Below are 18,651 nucleotides of genomic sequence, written 5' to 3'. Positions count from 1 at the left end.
TTCTTAAGAATCAGATCTCTTTGGATGGGGTACATGATATCCAAATTCTTATCTAAAACAAATAAGCTGTAATAAAGTCCTGGAAAGCTATTGGGCTGGTCACCAGGGACACAAAGATGGCAGAGGTCTCCGCTATTCTTCCATCACATTTTTCTTCTTTCTAGTGAATTTCCCAGGAGTCTGCTGCCTCTTCTGGATTTCAATGTCTTGAGATGCCACCCTGACTTGCTGTTGCTAAAAGTAACTTCTTCCTCTCTAACAATAAATAGCACGTGCATGTTTTGTTTTGTTCTGGCTCTGCTCTGCTGCATTTATTTCTTATCAAGCTCATTTCAAAGTAAAGAAAGTAAAGAGAGGTTAGTGTGTTTCCCAGTGTCACAGAGCTGGTAGTTTGTAGAGCTGGGATTTTAATTCAAGTAGCCTGGCTCCAGAGCCACGGTCTGTTGCATCATGCTGTATCAAATGCTGACTATTTCTGCTCCCCGAAAACCTTTCCTTTTCTAGTTCCATTCCTTCTTTTCAGAGTCTACTCCTAGTTAAATGATGGATAATTTACCTGTAATCTATGTGGGTGCACCCACCTCTATGTGGGTGCACCCACCGTGCTTCAACCTAGCACAGATTCCCCAGTAGAGGGAATTTTGGGCACTGTGGTGGTCCAGTGGATTAGACGTTTTGGGGAAAAATTGTCCTTTCAGTGCCTTCAAGTCTCAGTTTGTCCTGTGCTAACTGCCTGTGACGCTGTTAGGAATTGTGTTAGGGTTGAATTAAAGGTCTTGGATTTTAGGACTGGCACAGATGCCCAAATTCTCCAGTTGGTCTGCCACACACCACTTAGCAGATCTTTGACTTATTTAGAAATCTAGATATAGTCAAAACATAAATAAAATCCATGGAAAATAGAAAATTCGTTTAGCTTTTGTTGTGAACCTCTCTCTGACGTATCATGTCCCACTATACCTGGAAATGTGCCTTTGTCCCATTCCTTGGACTTCATGACATTTTTGAGGCCACTCAGAAGCAGACACCATTTGGCAGATATGATGAAGAGTGGGCATTAATTGGAAATATTAATTTCTTACTACTTATTTATTGGCTGAATAAATAGTTACAGAGCACCATCATGGTGGAAGGCACTGGGCCCTATTCTGTGGGAGATAGAAAGATATAGAGTGATCTGTGCTCTCGTATATGTTGGGGTTTATTTTAGAGATTCCAATTCTGTACATTTCTCCTTGAGGCTCTGACCCAATTGAGAAATAGATGCATAATTCAGTTTAGGATAATATATCCGTTTTGCTGCTGCTTAGTCTGCACTGGGCAACATGGCTACATGTAGTTACAACCTAACTTTCTAATTGTACTCACCAGCCTACCCAGGTGACACAAACCTTCCACATGGCTGCAGTTGCAGGAGCTCCATCTTGGTGACCTGACTTTCCCCGTGGGAGCACACATACACTTCAAGTTGGTTGGTTCCAGAAGGAGATCTCAGAAGGGATCAAAAGTTTTTCAGTCTCACTGATGTGATAGGTCATTCTGTGTCCCTTGGGAAAGAAGCGAGAAGGGTTAGAAGGAGGGAGGAAACTATCTCTTCAATATCTCTCACAAGTCTGAGTTCCTGTTTTATCAGCCAAGGTAAAAATGCAGAGGTGGGGAGAAAGATTTTTTCTAACATATCCATGAAAAGACAATTACCAATATAAGGTAGTATATGATTATGCTCTGAAAAGAGGCTAAGGATGAAGTTTATATAACAACATCCACCAGAATTCTTAGTGTGTTCATAGTGATAGCTAAATAAGTTTATAATTTTCTATCAATTTTATTTTGCTCTAACAGCCTCTTTATCCTGCTAAACTGTTCCGTAAGTCAAAGGTCAGCTAAATTATGACAAATGTGTTTGTCGAAGTGGATTTCTTAGAGGATTGAGTTTCGAATGTGTTGCTGTGGAAAAGTGTTCTTCAAAGAGAGTTTTGTGGATTTATTCCTTGGATGGTAGAGAGTATTGTGTATGTTTGTGTGTGAAAAAGAATTTAAAAAAGAATACATGGTCCAATAAGGACGGGAAAATCAGAAAAGGACTTTTCAGAGCCTTTAATGTGCAACTGTGAATTGTGACTCTCTAGAGGGTGGATATAACAGGAAGCATTTATCAAATTTATTTGTTTATGTAGCTCTTATAGAGAATTAAACAGGGAAATTAAACTTGAGGATTAAATTAATGTGCTGTGGAATACATTTTGGGAAATGCAGTGGTAGGGCAATTTCTCTCTAGGTGAAGCAGTCAGCAAAGGCTTTATGTTGACTGTGGAACTTTGTTGGGCATTGACAGAGGGGAGGAGCTAGCTGCAGAGAAGGAAGTAGACATTTCATGTTGGGAAACAGTATTGGCTCAGAGTCACTGAAGGAAAAGTGAGATAATTAAGTCTTTCTAAAACAAAGGGGATCAATGTCACTGTGTATAAGACTTGGTATTTTGAGAAATAGTGGTTTTGTTCATTTTACAAGTAATTTATTACAAAAGTAAGTGTAATGATCTCAGCACCAAAAAAGTAATTTTTAAAAATATTTTTGGCAATTTCAGGCTGGGTGCAGTGGCTCACGCCTGTAATGCTAGCATTCTGGGAGGCCGAGGCAGGCAGATTGTCTGAGCTCAGGAGTTCAAGACCAGCCTGAGCAAGAGCAAGACCCTGTCTCTACCAAAAATAGAAAAAATTAGCCGGGCATGGTAGCACATGCCTGTAGTGAGAGTTACTTGGGAGGCTGAGGAAGGAGGATTGCTTGAGCCCAGGAGTTGAGGTTGCTGTGAGCTAGTCTGAAGCCACAGCACTCTAGAGTGAGACTCTGTCTCAAAATAAAATAAAATAAAAAAATAATAAAAATATTTTTGGCAATTTAAACCAACAGAGAAGAAAGGAATAGGTAGAGTACAAATGAGTACAGAGAAGGGATTTTGATGAGCCAGGTGTTTCCCAGGACCTCTGCAGCCATGCCAGCCTATGAGGACTATTGTTCACATTCTATAAACATGCCCCAAACAGTGGCCGCCCCTCTTACAGTTCTGCACAATAAGGCTACCGCTTCATTTCATGTGTCTCTCTGGGATGCCTTTAGCCCCACTTCTACTGGCTTTTGTCATGCTTTCTCATCTCTCCTGATCCTGACATCACCTGGGTCAATATCGCCTTGGATGCATTGAAAAGATGCTCAGTTTTGTTGGCATTCCATTTAATGTTTTCAGAAAAAAAAGTAGGAACTCCTTGACAAAGCCCTGGTATGCTGACTAGTGTCTGTGGAATGGAGCTCTCTCATCTGCTTGGGATTTTAATTACCTAGGGGTGATGGGTGCATTCAAATCACCTGCCTCTTCCATGAGCTCATCCTAGCAGTACAAAGCAAGCCATACAAGAGAGCCAAGCATAGATAATTGCCACAGGAACCTGAAGGCAACAAACCTGCTCCTATGGGATTGGGCTTTGCGTTGAGTTGGCCCTGGATGGTGTTCCTTCATCATGGACACACCCAGCTCGCGTGCAGATGAAGTCACCACTGCTCTGCTGTTGGCTTTACTGTTCTTTTGGTAGCCAAGTATGCCCATAAAATGATACTTTTTGGAGTAGCGACCAGGCTCTCCTGATGTTTTTTCAATTTCTATGGTCAAGTATAATATAATTTCCATGCTGTAATGTGGGTGTAGGCAATGAGTGCTGACATTGTTTCTCTTTTCTTCAGAATTTTGAAAATTTCAGGTCTGATGGACATAGTATTCTTTCTCCAGAATTTTCATATTTATATTCAGATGACATTTATTGAATCCCTACTAGGTATCAAGTTCTATGCTAGATGTTTTATGTTTGCTTTTCTCATTTAATCTTGACAGCTTTGTGAAGACATATTGTTGTTTGTAATTTATTGATGAAGAAACAGTCTAAGAAAAGTTCAGTAACTTGCCCAATGCCAAGCAGCCTGAGGTGGAGTGAGGCCTCAAAATCCAGATCTTCTGGAGCTTTTCCTACTTTGCCACATGACCCGTGAATGAGACAATCGTCAGGAGCTATTCATAGCCATTCATAGTTTTCTAACTTTTTGTTTGTTTGTTTATTTATGTCTTTTAAGACAGGGTCTCACTTTGTTGCCCAGGCTGGAGTGCAATAGCATCATCATAACTCACTGCAACCTCAAACTCCTGGCTGGAGCAATCCTTTTGCCTCAGCCTCTCCAGTAGCTGGGAGTAAAGTCATGTGCCACCATGCCTGGCTAATATTTTTAGTTTTTATAGAGATGGGGTCTTGCTCTTGCTCAGGCTGGTCTTAAACTCCTGGCCTCAAGTGATCCTCCAGCCTTGGCCTCCCAAAGTGCTAGGATTATAGGCATAAGCCTCTGCACCTGGTTGTAACTTTCCTTTTTTTTGATGAAAAAAAAAAAATCAACTCTCCTTTGGTGATTTCTGTTAACTTGAGGCCATGATGGAGTTACTTAGTGTTAAGTATCAAATATGTCTTTAGGGTAGTGATTACAGTTCACGATTTCTCAAGGGGAGTGACCCAAATCTGAAGTCTTCCATCTAGAGTTGAAGATACTCCAAATCCTGGCCTCCCTTTTCCTTCCACTCTGTTTCTGGTCCCTGTCCATTCCAAACAGGAATGTGGGATTCCTACTTCTTCCATGTGGCTTCTCTTTGTCTCTCTGTACCTTCCTCATCCTTCCAGGCACAGCCCAAGTCCCACTGGGTCTGGGAAACCTCCCCCCAGGAGATGCTCCTTTCTCAGATCCTTGGTTTTCAAACAGTGGCCCTGGAGTTTGAGGCTTCTGGGGAGTGTATCCCAGAAACTATGAAGGGAGGTACAGGCAAGAAGGTCCTGGCTCTTTACTCCAGCCAACACTAGAGCAACTATAGTTTTCTCTACTTGATGCATAGGAACTCAGAAAAACTTGATATTTTCCACTTTAAACACCAGAAGGCAATGTTGTCAATGGGGCTCATGTGCATCTGGCTTCAGACTAGGGTGCTGGCTCAGGCCCAAAACACCCTACAGGTGACTGATCTGAAAAAATCAAAATGTGGCACCAAGAGGACTGGAATGCTTTAGTCAGCCTGGCTAGGATACTTGCCCCCTGAAAACAAGCCACCTGGGAAGACAGATCATCTCCTGGGTGTTTGGAGAACATGGAAACAGAAATACCAGATGCCATTTTGACCTAGCAAAGTTTCTGAGCCAAGGTAAATTCACGCACTCTAAACTGGTGGTTCTCAAACCTTTGTATGCGTCAGAATCACCTTGATTTGGGTCCCACTCCCAGAGTTGGTCATTTGTGTGTGCATGTGTATGTGTGTTTGTGTGTAAAGGGTAAGAGCTAGCATTTATAAGATGTTCACAGATGCTGCTGGTGTGTGTGGGGGTCACACTTTGAGAAGAGCTGCTTTCGATCATTATGGGGAAACGATAGTGCTTGTGTGTACAAAGCCCATATCATCTCCTTTCCTCTGGGTATTCCCGATGGACCCCGGCAACTTTGAAGTATTTCTTTCCATGTGATCTAAGACTTACTAACTTGTAATTCCATTGCCTTTCTCCAAACCTCCACACAGGGTCAATATAATGGATTAGTTTCTCTTGACCATGTTACAATTGCTTCTTAGAGCTGCATCTCTGAAATTACTCCCAGTCTGCCCATCTGCCTGGGTGCTGGATATTCTCAAACCCTTTTGTCACATACTTATAGAGCATCTTTTGTTCTTTGCCACTCTTTCCCTATAAACATACCCACCCTGAGGGCTAACTAAATCTCGCAGTGTGTGCAGGTTTTACTAATTTTTGTGGGAAGCCATATTTCTTTTGGAGGAAAAAACTCCACAGTTGTTTTACTTCACATTTCTTTGATTCCATCTTTCTACCATATCCTGTACCCAGTAAATGTGAACAATGGTGCTCTTCTTCTGCCTATTTTTGTCATGAGGTAATAAAGTGAAAGACACTTGGTTGTAATTTACCACCAATAGAGATTTCCTGCTTAAAAGTTCAACAACAGCATGAGTCACAGTGTCACGAACATATGAAAATAAGCTGTGACCCATGTCCTGAGAGTAATTGGACCCAGGCTAATGAGGACCAAGTGGTTAGAAATGTAGTCATTGATGCTTTCTGCTTTTTGTCTATTACCTTTTAGGCTTCTCTAGGGAGCTGACTCAGCTCCCCAGGGAATCCAGGAAGCCTTGAACTATGGGATCCATTAAGGGAATGGTGGAATTAGAGGATTGGAGTAGATATAGCTGATGACTACACTTGAAAATGAGATCAAATACTCAAAATATTAGAGAAGGATTTTATTTTTTAGATTTATGGTTTTGAAAGTCTTCCTCAAGCCCAGGCTGAAATGTTTGTAATATACTGGCCTGGCATGTGGTTTGGGGTAATATTATAAGGTCAGTGATACCAGTAGACATGCTAAGGCAGGTAACTAGGACCTCCAGATTCTGTTTTTCACTGGATGAGTTTATTTTAATAGGCCACAGTATATTGCAGGGTGCAGTTTGGTAGACATCACAGCAACCTTTTCATTAAGATCCTCAGTGCATTGATATCCTATGTGAGGGAAGTTGAATTATAGCTTTAACTCAGGGAAGCACACATAACTCAAGCTTACCTTATTTGGGTGTGGCGCTACCCCACAATCTCTGCATATCCTTTGAGGATTCTCATTCAATTGCTTGTTGATATGTAAAAAAGGTTGAGAATCCCTGTGACCCATGAGTTATCCCTGCCTGCATTGCACATTTTGGTCTTATTGATTACTGCCTTATTTTTCTCTCCAGATGTTTTGCACCTACTTAATGAGGCTAGAAGAGGGAAGGGAATATGCACAGTGCCAACTAATATTCCTCGGTCCAATAGTAGCCTATACTCTGACTTCCTTCACTGTAGATTAGCTTTGCCTGGTTTTGAACCTATTATAAACAGAATGCTTTGCGTCTGGCATTTCTTTTTGGTCAACATAATATCTTTAAGATTCATTTATGTGTTGAATATTTTAATAGTTTGTTCTTTTCCATTGCTCAGTAGAATTTCATTGTATAAAAATATGTCATAATCAATTTATCCATTTTCCTACTGATGAATTTTGTTTTTTTATTTTGTTTTGGAAATTATGAATAAAGCTGCGATGAACATTCCTGTTCATGTCTTTTTGATGGACATAAACACTTATTTTTCTTGGGAGTTGAATTGCTGGGTCATAGAGTAGACATATGATTAGCTTTGGAAGATATTGCCAGTTTTCTAAAATGATTAAACCCATTTACATCTCCACCATTAATGTAAGAGTTTCAGTTGCTTGACATCTTTGTAAATACTTCCTATTGTCAGTCTTTTAATATTAGCTATTCTGGTGTTTGTAGAAGCAATTAAGTATGATTTAAAATCACATTTTTCTTGTGGAATGATAGTAAGAATCTTTTCATGTCTATGAACCCATTTTTCCCCTATTAAATACCTATTCAGGTTCATTAAGGTATAATTTAATATAATAAACTTTATCCTTTTGAGGTTCTATGAATTTTGACAAATGCGTACACTCGTGTAACTACCACCATAAAACCTAGACAAAATATTTACATTACTCCAAAAGTTCCCAAAGGGCCTTGTGTGGTCACCAGCTTTTCATTTCTAACTTCATATCTACTCATGGCCAAAACTTCCCCCTGACTTATCTTTTCATTAATATGTATTAAAGATTTTAACTGGTTACCTTAGAAAGCATAATTCCTTCTGGGGGGCATTTGCATTTTAAGTAATTTTCCCTCCAAAGGCCTATTTAGACCCCAGTGAATGTTAAATGTTGAATTTTAGACATCTTGGTATTGGGTGGGGTAGAAGAAATTTAGGGAAGGGATGCTGCCTGCTGCCCAAAGCTCTTCCTATTGCTTTCTCTGAGAATGCATGAAGCAGCCTGTAGCCCTTCTGATATGTATCTTCTGCCTAAGGCTAAGACTAGATTTTCATGCAGTTTCCAAAAACCTCATTCAGTCCTTAGTTCCTGAGCCCTTTGGTAATTAATCAGATGAGGCCTTCTGCTCTGAGACAAAGTTAGATAGATACTCCAGATAAATCCAATAAAACTGACCTCACACTACAGATAAACTTGGAAGCCAAGGGGAGATTTGCATATTCGTTTTTTTTTCTGATCACTATCATCTTTAACATAAACTTGTACCTTCTGGAATCCTTTATCCATTTTTGAAGGGGTAATGTGTAATGAGAGGAAGGTATAGTTAAACTTATAAAAAATGCCACTCCATGGGAGCAGTTGTTTCCGTAATGCTTTATGATGTAATTCTGTAGTATTGCAAACATGTGGAAAGTCTTGCTGTTTGTGTGAATTCTCTCAGAAGTCCCTCCAGAGGTCAGTCATGCCTGGGACTGAGAGACTGAATTTGGGTTGGACGTAGCCTACGTTGGTAGAAGAGAAAACAAGAATGAGAGAAGATATTTGCTGGGGTCATTTGGAGTGAAATGCCATGTGTTGAATGATATAAGGTCAATAAACAGTCTTCCCTGTGGGATCTTTAGTAAAACCGACAATTCTCATTTATGCTTTGGAGAGTAGACTTTTTGAGAAGTGTACAGAGGTATGAGAGAGGCTGTCTTATGTTGAGTTCTTCTGGAAATAGATTCTCAAATGGAGCTTTGCATTCAGGTGGTTGATTAGGGAGTGTTCTTGGGGACGTACTACCAAGGGAGTGAGGGAAGCAGGATTGGGAAAAGGGGAAAGTTGAGCTGTGATGTTGTCAACACAGCCTTGGCTGATCTCATAGGGTCTTAGAGTCCTCCTAGTTGTCCTAGACTGAGACAGAGGTCTGAGTCTCTGCATGCCCACATTGACCAGCCATTAGACAGGTTACAGAAGCCATAGCAGGTGTCTGAATCCTTGCACCCTTACCAGGGTGCACCCTTACCAGGGATCCTTGCATCCCTCACTACGGTTGGCCCCCAAATCATACCTGGATCCCCAGGTGAGTTCTGACTGGTGTGGTCTCCAGAGGACACCTACTTCCCTGATCTGCTGCTTCCTGTGTATATGGGTGTGATATTATCTACCTTGTGAAGGTAACTTGGCGGGTAAGAGCAACAAAGAGCCTCCAGATTCAGATGATCTGAGTTCAAAGTCTGGATCCATCAATGTCCTAACTTAACCTTAGGTACGTTATCCAGGCAAAGTAGCAGTAATAATAGTACCTACCTCATGGTGTTATGTGAGGATTATATGAGATATAGTCTTAAGACCTCAGTTGAGGACCTGGCACGTAAATTCTCAAAAACATTATTATTATTATTACTTTTATGGAGCAATTTAGAAGCTCATTTAAGACAATGTAGAAAAAGGAACTAGCAATTTGTCTGCTGTATTATAGCTACTCTTTGAATTTATCCATCTATCCATCCATCCATTAAAAAAAATATTAACCCCATGTTAGGTGCTAGATATATACAGTGGCCAAACCAGGCCAAAATCTCTGTCCTTATTGAATTTTATATCTTGGCAGATGAGATACACAATAAACAATGCATTTTTCCCTCTGTGGCTAATGAGGTTATTAACTGAAATGGGTTAGGATTTCTTCTTTAAAATAGTAGTCTTCAAATTTATTTGACCACTCAACTATAAGTCAAGAATTTTCAAACAAATCCCAATATTCATATGTTCATTCATTTACTCACTCAACAAATATCATTAAAGCTCCAACTATAGGACCAGCACTGTTCTAAGCCCTAGGGATACAACAGTGAACAAAAGAGACAAAATTTCTGACTTTATGAAGCCTGTAATCTAGTGGTGGCTTAGACAATAAAAGAGACAACAGTGGTTGACTACTTTGAAGTTTTCTCATCCTTTGTCAGCTCTTCCTCCATATTGCATTTCTTGGGATCTTACTTTTTGTGGGTCGCTGCGTAACAATTTGGGCAATTATAAAAGAGGAGTCTAGACTCTACTATGACCATGAAGCCATGAGTTGATAGACTTGTATAAGGGTGGAATAGAATACGCTATTGAAACCATTTTCCAGAATGAGATTGGGGATATTTTTCAGGTTATCCTTCTTCAGTCTAAATAGCTGACTATTTTATGCCACAGGATTCAATTTGCACTCCATCAAATTATTGTTTTTAGTTGACCTTGATATAAATACATGGATTCTGACTCCACAAAAAATTTTAAAAACCTGAGAACAAGAAATAAAATGATGTATTAGGACTATATATATTAATAGTATATATTAATGTATAGGTATATATTAGTATATATTAATAGCATATGATATTATTAGTGTTAAGAATGGTGTGAATCTTACCAGAGTGTCACAGCCCAACTCAAAGCAAAGCTTTCATGATGATCTGGCTCTTCTGCTAATTTGAGCAGCGTAGAAAGATAGATTGCCTGGTCTTGTTTGGTTCCTTGTCCACTTCCTATTGACATCTAATTGGCAGCCATCTAGCTCCCTTTGAAAAGACCTGTTCAAGCTTAGCAATTAAGGAGCTTCTAACCAGTTCTTTTTGTAATTTACCTTTTTGTAATCCAGAGGTATTTCTGTCCATTGTGCGTTTTTTCACAGTTCAGAGATTTTGGAGAATGTTCTAATTGTATAGTTTTTCTGACATTGATATAATAAGAATTATTTTGGAATGTTTCTGCTCTGAAGTAGGATCAAAACTCTTGAATGTCTGGACTAGACATACCAAAAACTGCACAGGACACAGGCATATTTCCAGGGCTCACTCTCTATTTCTGGGCATCCTTGTTTTCTAGAGAACTCTACTCTGGGGAGTAAAAAAGTCTTAAGGGTCAGGGAATCACAGTGTGTGGGACTCTTCTCCCTACATCACTTATATAACTTATGCTACCATGGAAGAAGGACAGAAGTTTCTTCCCAGTGTCCTGCAGACCCTGGAAATGGGGCTAAAGAGATGAGATTTGTGGGAAGTTTTGCACGTCCATGATTATTATTAGATAAGGAACTGGGAAGCTAAATTTAGCTGTCAGTTCCTACCTGCTGCCCTGACTGCCTCCCTCTCTGCCCTGCCACTGGGCAGCTGTAGATTGGGTTGCTGTATGCTTGCTTGCAGGGGTGGCTATTAACAAGACAACCACAGGTATGATTGAAGAAAGTTTTCTTCCAATTTAGCAGATTTGGGGCTTTTCTGTAAACATAAGTCAATTTGATCACCCAAAAGCAGGGCTCGGCTTTGGTGGATGGGGCAGGGCACTCATGCTTGCCTGGTGGACCAGGCTGTCTGCATTCTTCCGGCTGGAGAGAGTCTCAGTGGCCTGAGTGGGCCAGCATCCTGGCAGTTTGTCTGACCTGATTGGAGGAGGTTGCCCAACTTTGGAAATGGCTCTCTAGAGGATGGAAGACCATCACCTAAATAATCCACGACCCTTTAGCTTTCCTTTGTCTGGGAGGTCTGGGGCTCAAAAGGCGTTGAAAATTTATTGTCCCTTGGAAGGCTAGCTTTGTAATGAAGAAGAAATTCAGTTCCTCTTTTTGTGTAATCATACAGTGACTAATCTCTGGGAATATCCTTTCAAGGGAATTAATTATAAGTCTGTAAAGAAGAGTTATGAAGGAGCAAGCTGACTCCCAGATAACTCTGAAAATCCAAAATTGGATTAAATCAAACCATCTGTATGCATGGAAAATTGGGCATCTTGGTAAGCTCTGCCAAAGTTCAGTATGCTCTATTTTAATAGCTTATTTTGACCTCTAATAGTTTTTCCTGTAAATAAAATCTTTTATTTGGACTTTTCAAATTTCCTGCTTTTTCCAAATATGGAAAGGGCTCTTAGAATGAAGGTTGGTATGAATTTAAGGCATACACAAATTAAAATAAATAAATTCTACTGATGTATTTATCCATTTTTCTACTGTAAACAGCCATCAGTATTGCAGGTGCCATGATTATGATTTAGGACTTTTTGGTCTCATCATTTAAATAAAAGTGAAGAAATATTTAAAGGATGCAAATAATATGGCAAAGGGGCCTTAATTTCTTCTTTAGATACTTGAATATAGCATAATAAACCTTGCAAATGACTAGCATTTTAGAATTTACAGAATGTCTTGATATGTATTATCTCATTTAATTCTTAATAAAATTTTGGGGGGATGGTATTGTTAATCCCATTTTGCCACTGAAGTGACTGGAGTTCAGAGAAGTTAAATGACTTGCTTAAGGGTCCTTTACCTGAGTGATAGAGCTGAGATGGAAACTGTGGCTTTATGAGACCAAAGCCTGTGCAATACAACATATCCCTTTTTAAAACATTTATAGTCATCATTGCTTTACATTTGTCTTCACACACCGTGTGTTACCTTGGTTGTGATGATCTGCATACATAACTGAATTTGAAATTGAATATGAGTTCTGAAATTGAATATAGTTCCTTGAAAGCAGGGACCTTGCATTATATTCTGTGGCTTATTCTCAGAGCTCAAAAGAAATATTTGTTGATGAGTCAACACAATATTTCTCTTCTAGTCAGTTTCCTTTACGTACATCCATGTTAATAATACAAAACAGGGCATATTTCTGCCTTCCTGTACCACCCAAGGTAGTAGCTTAACAAGTTGCTCACTCAAAGATAGTAAAAGCAGGTTCTAGCAGCCAGAGAATTTTTTTGGTGACTAAGTAGGAAGCTGTCTCAAAAAACAAAAATAAAAACAAAAACCCCAAACAAAAAGATGGGGAATTAAAGGACAACTTTTCTAGAAGGCATAACTGGACAAATAGAGCAGGAACTACCTAGGAAATGCTGGAGGAGGAGAAAGTAGGGGAAGAATAGGAGGTGGCAATTGAATTTGGTCCAGAATCTGAGGTTTCTTTGGAACATTTAGCTGAAGAGGTAAGGTGGGGAGCAGTGGGGTCTTTGTGAGTCATCAGCACAAAGTTTGAGGAAGAGAATGAAATTAAGCAAGTGAAGTGATGATGGTCCAGTGAGCAGATGCAGAAGAGTGGTGGATGGAACTTGAGGAATGCCATCATTTTAGGGGTGGGCTGAGGCAGAGCCTCTGTTGTGTTCACTGTAGTTTTGTTAGCCCCTAGGAAGCGTCTGGCACACAGGGATGCTCAGTAAATATTTACCCAGTGATTGAATAAGAAAAGGAGACTGAGATGGTATGGACAGAAAGCTGGAGAACCAGGAAAACCAGAGCCATAGGAAAGAAAGAGTGTGAAAAGAAGATATTGTCAAATGACAGAGTAGGTTCATTTGAGGCACTGGCTGAGTCTGATCACCAGGCGACTTTTCTGGCCTCAGTGAGAGAAGCAAGGGGGTAGCGCAAAGAGTGGCTGGCAGCATGGCTGGAGGGAGTGAAGACGGAGATTTTGACCACTTATTTTTTTAAGTGATCTTTAAGAACTAATAGAAACTGGTTGAAGAAATTCAGGGGATATAGAGGAGTGTAAAGTAGAAAATTCCAATCACTTAAGATCCTTTCATCCCTCCATCATTCTCTCTAAATAAACATTGTTAATATATTGTGTTTTAGGTTGAACTTATGAAAGATTTGGGGGTCAAAGCCAGTTGATGATTTACTAAGGTTCAAAGTATAGGGTTTTTTTTGCAGTAGATGATTACTCTTTCAGAAATGGAGAAAGGAGAAAGAGCATGCACAATTCACAATTGCAAAAATGTGGAATCAACCCAAGTGCCCATCAATTCATGAGTGGATTAACAAAATGTGGTATACATATTCTATGGAATACTACTCAGCGATAAAGAAGGATGATGAATTAATGCCTTTTGCAAGACAATTTGGATCATACTGGAGATTATTGCTCTAAGTGAAGTATCTAAAGAATGGAAAAACAAACACCACATGTTCTCATTAAAGTGGAACTAACCGATGAGCACACATATGCACAGAGGGAAGTAAAACTCAATGGAAATCAAACAGTTGGGAGGGGAGATGAATGAAGTGGTGAAAACCTACCTAACGGGTACAATGAACACTATCTGGGTGGTGGCCACACTTATAACCCTGACTCAAGCATTACAAAAGCGATCTATGTAACCAAAAACATTCATACCCCAGTAATATTTTGAAATAAATTGGAATTATTTGATAAAAAAATTAACTAGTAACCTAATTATTTTAGGGTGAGGGCATCTTAACATATTTTTTGCAAGCCAAGAAGTAGGAGGAAGGTTGATGACAAGTGGTGACAGTTGCTCACAAGGGTTGAAAATCCGAACATCGGTTCACTGCCTGTGTATCTGGGTGTGTGCTTTTCTCCAGCAGTGCTGGGTAATGGGGGAAGCTGCTGGCTGGGGATCGCACGGTGGCCACTCCTGGAAAAACAACTTCTTGCTGTGGTTGCAGGGACCCAGTGAGCTTTCCACTTCTGGGCCTTGCCCTGCACTTGAACCCGAACAGCTTGGACAGAGAACATGCTGAGGCTCTTATCGGAGGAGGCATCACATCTGTAAACAGGCTGTTTGAAGCAATTTGAGCCGTAACCTCAAGGTAGGAAGCAAGATGCCTTTTGTTTATTTTCCGAGTGGAATTTTGTGGCCCAATCTGCAGATAGTTTGCTTCCCCATCTGGAATATCATTGGAGCTTTGAGGGACCAGTAGTAGAGTTGGCCTCCAGATGGCTCTAGGGAGTCTACCAGGATTCAGACTAAGCTCAGCCACTGCAGACTTCTTGCAGTTCAAAGGGAAGCAGCAAGAAGGCACAGGGAAGAATTATAGTACTTGTTCTTTTTTTGAGTAGTAGGAAGAAAATAGGTGCATATCAAGCTTTCATTATAATAAAAAAGTCTGCCTAAGCCATGATCAGCAAGTCTGACATCCATTGCATCAATGAAAAATAAATGATATAAAAACAAAAACAATTACCATGAAAAAGAACCAAAACGTCTTCAGAGAAAGCCCCTTTGCTCTCTGCTTATAATGCATGGGCTTTCCTGTCTTTCAATCAGGAGCCTTCAATAACAGTGGCCTCAAAATCTGGGACTCTTTTCTTTGTGTTAACCTTGATACGCCAGAAGGAAAACACCAACATCGTGCTTATTCCTGGGAATTTTAGGTTTTCAATCACCTGTTCATCTAGTGTTAATGCTGGTACAGAAAAGAAAAAAAGCAATTAATTTAGACTCTAAATAGAAAATCTGACTGTCTTTCATTTCTCCCCTCTTCAACTTCCTAATCAATATCTATTTCAAGAAAGTCCAATCTGCCCCAGAATAACCATATTTTTTGTCATTGTTTTTTTGAGACAGAGTCTCACTCTGTTGCCTGGGCTAGAGTGCCATGGTATCAGCCAAGCTCACAGCAACCTCAAACTCCTGGGCTCAAGTGATCTTTCTGCCTCAGCCTCCCGAGTAGCTGGGACTACAGGCATGTGCCACCATGCCTGGCTAATTTTTTGTTTCTATTTTTAGCTGCCTGGCTAATTTTTTCTAGTTTTAGTAGAGATGGGGTCTCACTCTTGCTCAGGGTGATCTTGAACTCCTGACCTCAAGAAATCCTCCCACCTCTGCCTCCCACATTGCTAGTATTACAGGCGTGAGTCACCATGCTTGGCCTATATTGTTTTTTAATTTAGGTTTTTATTTACTCTGGAGTGGTGGTAGTCTGGGTAATAGACTGTAAGTTAGGGTATCCATGCCCTGGGTCCTGTGCTGCTCTCACTACCCTTATCATTTTTAAACAACTTAATCAATCTAGATCCCTTTTACCCATCTGGATTAAATCAGGGGTGTTTAATGTGGAGCCCATGGCTTTGAGAAGATTCGTGGATGAGATTTTTTTTTTTTTAATAAAAAGTTTTATTGAGATATAATTACATATCCTAAGTTTAAAATGTACAATTTGGCCGGGCGCGGTGGCTCACACCTGCAATCCCAGCACTCTGGGAGGCCGAGGCGGGAGGATGTTGAGCCCAGGAGTTTGAGGTTGCTGTGAGCCAGGCCGATGCCACGGCACTCTATCTTGGGTGACAGAGCAAGACCTGTCTCAAAAAAAAAAGGAAAAAGTGTATAATTTAATGGTTTAAAGTATATTTACAATTTGGCAACCATCACCATAATCTAATTTTAGAAAATTTTATCATCCCCCAAAGAAACTCCATACCCATTAGCAGTCACTCTTCATTCCTGCCCAAACCTCCCTGCCCCCAGATCTTAGCAACCACTAATCTACTTTTCAACTCTATAAATTTGCCTGTTTTGGAATTTTTACACAAATGGGATCATACAATATATAGTCTTATGTGAATATCTTCTTTCAGTCAGCATAATGTTTTTGAGATTCATTTTTATTGTTGAATAATATTCCATACTCTAGATATACCACATTTTGTTTTTCCATTCACCAGTTGATAGACATTTGGGTTGCTTCCACTTTTTGATTATTAAGAATAATACTGCTATGAACATTTGTGTACAAGTTTCTGTGTGGATGTATGTTTTCATTTCTCTTGGGCAGATACCTAGGAGTGGAATTTCTGGGTTGTATAATAACTTTTTTTTTTTTTTGAGACAGAGTCTTGCTTTGTTGCTCAGGCTAGAGTGAGTGCCATGACATCAGCCTAGCTCACAGCAACCTCAATCTCCTGGGATCAAGCAATCCTTCTGCCTCAGCCTCCCGAGTAGCTGAGACCACAGGCATGCACCACCATTCCCGGCTAATTTTTTCTATATATATTAGTTGGCCAATTAATTTCTTTCTATTTATAGTAGAGACGGGGTCTTGCTCTTGCTCAGGCTGGTTTTGAACTCCTGACCTCAAGCAATATGCCTGCCTCAGCCTCCCAGGGTGCTAGGATTACAGCCATAAGCCACCGTGACCACGCCCGGTCTATAATAACTTTACGTTTAACATTTTGAGGAACTGCCAAACTGTTTTCCAAAGTAACTACACCATTTTACATTCCCACTAACAATGTATGAGGGTTCTAATTTCTCCACATCCTTTACACTGTTACTGTCTATCTTTTTTTTTTTTTTTTTTTTTTGAGACAGAGTCTCACTCTGTTGCTCGGGCTTAGAGTGCCGTGGCATCAGCCTAGCTCACAGCAACCTCGAACTCCTGGGCTCCTGCCTCAGCTTCCCCAGTAGCTGGGACCACAGGCCTGTGCCACCATGCCCAGATAATTTTTTCTATATATTTTTAGTTGGCCAATTAATTTCTTTCTGTTTTTAGTAGAGACTCTTGGTCAGGGTCTTTACTAAAAGACCCTACTAAAAGAGGGGTCCCACTCTTGCTCAGGCTGGTTTTGAACTTCTGAGCCTGAGCGATCTGCCCACCTTGGACTCTCAGAGTGCTAGGATTACAGGCATGAACCATCGCTCCTGGCCTGTCTAGCTTTTTTTTTTATTTCGGCATATTATGGGGGTACAGATTTTAAGGTTTCAATAAATGCCCATTTCCCCCCGCCCCCCAAAAGTCTGAGTCTCCATCATGACCATCCCCCAGATGGTGTACATCTCACTCATTATGTATGTATATACCCGCCCCCCACCCCCCTCCCACCTGCCCAATACCCTATTACTGTAGTACCTATGTGTCCACTTAGGTGCTACTCAGTTAATACCAGTTTGCTGGAGAATATATCTGGTGCTTGTTTTTCCATTCTTGGGATACTTCACTTAGTAGTATGGGTTCCAGCTCTAATCAGGAAAATATAAGATGTGCTATATCACCGTTGTTTCTTAGAGCTGAATAGTACTCCATGGTATACATATACAACATTTTATTAATCCATTCTTGGATTGATGGGCACTTGGGCTGTTTCCACAGCCTTGCGATTATGAATTGTGCTGCTATAAACATTCGAGTGCAGGTGTCTTTTTTGTAGAGTGTCATTGGATCATTTGGGTAGATGCCCAGCAATGGGATTGCTGGATCAAATGGTAGATTCACTTGTATCGCTTTAAGGTATCTCCATATTGCTTTCCACAGAGGTTGAACTAGTTTGCAGTCCCACCAGCAGTGTAGGAGTGCTCCTCTCTCTCCGCAACCACGCCAGCATTTATTGTTTGAAGATTTTTTGATAAAGGCCATTCTCACTGGGGTTAAGTGATATCTCATTGTGGTTTTGATTTGCATTTCCCTGATGATTAGAGATGTTGAGCATTTTTTCATATGTTTGTTGGCCATTCTTCTGTCTTCTTTAGAAAAGTTTCTGTTCAAGTCCTTTGCCCACTTTTTAATGGGGTTATTTGATTTTTTCTTCCTGATTTTCATGAGTTCTAAGTATATTCTAGTTATCAGTCCCTTATCAGATGCATAGGATGCAAAAATTTTCTCCCATTCTGTAGGTTGTCTGTTTACTTTCATGACTATTTCTTTGGCTGTGCAGAAGCTTTGTAGTTTGATCATGTCCCATTTATTTATTTTTGTTGCTGCTGTGATTGCCTTTGGGGACTTCTTCATAAACTCTTTGCCCAGGCCGATGTCTAGGAGAGTGTTTCCAACTTTTTCCTCTAGAGTTCTAATAGTTTCATACCTTAGGTTTAAGTCTGTTATCCAGTGTGAGTTGGTTTTTGTGAGAGGTGAAAGGTGTGGGTCCTGTTTTAGCCTTCTACAGGTGGCTATCCAGTTTTCCCAGCACCATTTATTGAAAAGGGATTCTTTTCCCCAGCGTA

General features: G+C 40.3%; 1 long non-coding RNA gene across 1 annotated transcript in view; it reads left to right on the top strand.

Moving 5' to 3' along the window:
- LOC105865958 (uncharacterized) overlaps positions 1-15,235 on the top strand; it is a 138,117-nt gene extending 122,882 nt beyond the window's left edge. The window contains exon 3 of the long non-coding RNA XR_001151651.2: positions 14,381-15,235. This is a non-coding gene — a long non-coding RNA (uncharacterized LOC105865958). The remainder of the gene's footprint in view (positions 1-14,380) is intronic.
- The last annotated feature ends 3,416 nt before the right edge of the window (positions 15,236-18,651 follow it).

This window comes from Microcebus murinus, chromosome 16, assembly GCF_040939455.1.
Source record: "Microcebus murinus isolate Inina chromosome 16, M.murinus_Inina_mat1.0, whole genome shotgun sequence".
In the NCBI taxonomy this organism is placed as follows: Eukaryota; Metazoa; Chordata; class Mammalia; order Primates; family Cheirogaleidae; genus Microcebus; species Microcebus murinus.
The sequence above is the reverse complement of the archived record's forward strand: the minus strand, read 5'-3'. Positions and strand labels throughout refer to the sequence as shown.